The sequence below is a fragment of the Melanotaenia boesemani genome (assembly GCF_017639745.1).
Source record: "Melanotaenia boesemani isolate fMelBoe1 chromosome 2 unlocalized genomic scaffold, fMelBoe1.pri SUPER_2_unloc_4, whole genome shotgun sequence".
NCBI lineage: Eukaryota > Metazoa > Chordata > Actinopteri > Atheriniformes > Melanotaeniidae > Melanotaenia > Melanotaenia boesemani.
In genome coordinates this window covers 121342-125157 of record NW_024580585.1, presented here as the reverse complement: position 1 = coordinate 125157, position 3816 = coordinate 121342, and the positions used below count along the sequence as shown (strand labels likewise).

The 3816-nt window shown below is 39.0% G+C and overlaps 2 long non-coding RNA genes across 2 annotated transcripts; one reads left to right on the top strand and one right to left on the bottom strand.

The window, feature by feature from the left end:
- The first annotated feature begins 995 nt into the window (after nt 1-995).
- On the top strand, nt 996-1678 carry LOC121636085. Its single transcript, XR_006009626.1, has 2 exons — nt 996-1027; nt 1313-1678. It is a non-coding gene; the product is annotated as an uncharacterized LOC121636085 (long non-coding RNA).
- On the bottom strand, nt 1244-2940 carry LOC121636082. Its single transcript, XR_006009623.1, has 2 exons — nt 2807-2940; nt 1244-1468 (listed from the first exon to the last, which is right to left on the bottom strand). It is a non-coding gene; the product is annotated as an uncharacterized LOC121636082 (long non-coding RNA).
- Nucleotides 2941-3816: the final 876 nt, after the last annotated feature.

Genomic DNA, 3816 nt, shown 5'->3' with positions numbered 1-3816 from the left:
CCCTTTTTACTACTTATTATTGAGGACAGTTTCAACATATTTAATCCCGTTTTTCTTGTTGGAGAAGATCGCCGATGCTAATGCTAGTGAAAGTCAATGGGAAACTGCTAGCCTGTCATTTAAATAACGATCTTATCTATTCTATAGGACACCCGAGGAAAAGCAGTAACAACACACGTCCGAGAACCTGTACCAGTCGTTGTACATTGTACAAGTCATAGAACATGGTTAACCTTGTTCTATGACTGGTACAATGTCCAGAGATATATTAGACATATTTATGATGGACAAAAGGGCATAAAAAGCACACAGCTTGTGTTAGACCTGTATATCTGCAGGGATATGGTGAGGGACTTTAAAAGCACCAAATTCACATAATAAAAAGGAATTCTAATTATAGAGGGTTGCATCACTGATCAATTTTCATACTCTGATAAAAAAACAAACAAAAAAAAACGGAGTGCATACTGTATGCACACAGCATCACAAAACTTGATGGAGTACAAAGAGTGGGTCTAATATAAGTATGCTGATGAGTATAATGTGTGTGCTGACCATTGTATATTTTACATGCATGATTTAGTATAATATTTTGGTCAACATCATGTAGGCTGTAACTTGCCTGAAATTATTTGAGTGCAAAGACCTAAGTCTACTGACAAAAATATAGGCCTCTGCATACACATTACAAACATGATACTATACTTTCATGGGTTTTAATAATATGTTTGTGTTTTTATCAGATTCTTCAGGCAGTAGCTGCAGCATCTTTTGCAAGTCCAACTACTCATGGTGATGATGCGTGTATGGGTTCTGTCATCGAGGATGTCCAAGAGCTGTCAGAACCTGCTCAGACCCACGCTGACAAATCAACACAGTGCAACATTAAACGGCCATATCACTACCGCTCATCAGGTGATTATATAAGATGTACAGAGTTAACTATGGAAAACCCAGCTATGGTAATTCAGAGCAGAACATTATTTACCACAATGTAGGTTCAATGTACACTCATGAGACGTCTCAGGTGAAGTGTTTAACATCTAAAAAAAAAAATGTTTCTTTGGATATTTTCCTGTTTTTCTATCTCTATTCTCTCTTTGTAATTCCTGTATGACTGTGTAAATTAATTGAGCTTTATTTACTTCTAGCAACAAGTTTAAATAAGATGTTTTGCTTCTAATAATTAGAACTTATTAAATAAATCCAGGAAGATGATCATAACAGAAAGATGACATTGAGATGGAAGCAAAATATTTTATTTATTATTACAATTTACAGAATAGGAAGACATGTCTTGTATGTGTTACAGGTCATGCATGCAGAGAACCCAGGATGCTGTCCCACACAAGTAATGCCTTCGGGTTGTGGATGGAGGTCTTCGACGAGGCTCCAAATTGCAGGAATCTCCCTGCAGCATATGCTCTCCTCCGCACTGCTCATGGGCTGACAGTGTCCACATAAACACCTGTAATTAGATAACATGCTGTTAAAGAATTTCTGTTGTTAAATGTAGATACAGTGTTGTAAATATATGTTCAACCATGTAAAGATTTTTATTTTTTTTACTTTTACATACAGGCTTTAAAAATTAAATGTTTATATTTCATCCGTAGTCATAGCTGCTTATAACATGCTGAAACATTTCATGTAATACATAAAGCTGAGATGCCCTTTTTTCTGTTGTCACTGGCCTTGCTGAATATAGGGGGAAGAGGGATTACCAATTGTGGGTGAGAGTTGTGGGCTCTGTTGTTTGGGGGATAAAGTGTTAAGACTGCAGTGCACATGGCATCATATGTGGAATGACCATTATTCAGAAGGGTTTACAATCCAGTTTTAAAAATAGTTTTTCTGTTTTAACAATATCTTTAAACCTCAGAATCAGGCTTTATTTATCATTGGGAAAAAAGTGCAAAATTATACACATCCTGAAAAATCTGAGACCAAGTGTTGGATTAGAAAAAAAGGTAAGTTTAGCGAAAAAACAAAACAAAAAAAAAAAAAAAAACAAGCGATGGATCTGCTCAGCCAGTGCGCAGATCCATTCTTCGTCATGGAACCAGCATCCTGGCGCAACAAATTTTCTTCCGTTTTTTTTTTTTTTTTTTTTTAAGCGTATTTAAATACCCCATTGAAATAGTCTGCTTCTAAGTTTAGAGAGTGCTGGTAAAACTAAGACATTACAGCACGTACATTCTATGAGGTATTTATGAGTTTAGAACAGCGTGGGCTTTTTTTGCGCACTACACGCACATCCAGTCTGACCAACTTCAGAAAAAAGATTATAACTCTGGTATTCCTTGATCAATCAACACAATTCAGAAAGTTGTTTATAGTCTAAAATGACTGTTTTGCGCTGTTAGGCTACCCGACGTGGATTAGATGATGGAGCCTTAGCGAGGCTACTTTGGGCACTAGCCTACGTATCATCAGATGATTTGATTAGAACAGCGCTTTTCTGTCTACAACTGTGTGAACGGGGTAGCCATTGCACAGCTTTTATAGGCATTATCTGCCACAGAACTATTTTATTTAACCAATGTTTTGTCACGAATCGCTAGTGACATAGTAGCAGCTTGAAGTTGTTTTTTTTGTGGCGAAACGTGATTTTTAAAACAAACCTGTCAGGGCGGGGCAGGACAGGGATGTCTTCCTATCGGCTGCAGTAAGTAAAAGGCTTTAAAATCTATTTGCTATTGCAAACACTGTATTTTTTCACTGGTCTGCAGCATAACCAGGTATTACTTGCCCAATTCAGAAGGCTAATGTGGAAGAAAATTTACGAAACATTTGTATCACTTACCATGCTGTTTGATTAATCCTCCAGATGTTTTCAGCTGCCCATGACTGAATCTGCTGCCTGTTTCCCGTCAACGATCTCCTTTGCTGGTTGTCAGTGACTCTGTTTGTAGCTTCAGGTTCAAAACTGTATGGATCACTTCTAAAAATAAAATTATCTTCTTCTTCCTCCATAATCTCACGCCCATTCCGTTCCGTTGTGTTAGCCATAACTGTTGTGTTAGCAATAACGTACATAACAGAGTCCCTTACGTGACGTCACTTCCGGCAAAACAGATTTTTTACAGTCATTTGAGCAGTTTTTAATAGTCCATAACCGATTTCTTTATTTTCTTATTCACGGACTTCAACAAAAACTAAATAGATATTAACTATAAAATATGCATAATCCAAACCATTAATCATGCTCTTAACCTGCCAGTTGCTCTTTAAGTTTGTGTGATTAATAAATTGAGCTGAACTTTTACATTGTTTGTTTTTGAGTTATTTTACACCTCACCCCTGGTAACATTTACAACTCTCTGTAGCCTCTCCCTGTCTGCTACACTGCAGCTGCCGTACCATACTGTGATGCAGTATGTCAGCAGGCTCTCGATGGATGAGCGGTAGAAGTTCAGCAGCAGGTTGGAGTTTAGTTTGTGCTTCCTGAGGACTCTCAGGAAGTGTAGCCGCTGCTGAGCCTTCTTGGTGATTGACGTGATATTCTCTGTCCAGGAGATGTCGGCCGAGATGATGACACCAAGAAACCTGATGGTGTGGACCCTCTCCACACACTCGCCGTTTATGTAGAGGGGGGCTGGGTCTGTGCTGAGCCTCCTGAAGTCGATGATAATCTCCCTGGTTTTCTTGGTGTTGAGAGCGAGGTTGTTCTCAGAACACCAAGCAGCCAGCTTCAGGATCTCCTCCCTGTAGGCAGCCTCATCACCCCTGGAGATGAGTCCAACCACTGTAGTGTCGTCAGCGAACTTGACGATGAGGTTGTCATTGTGGGCCGGCCTGCAGTCATGGGTGTAG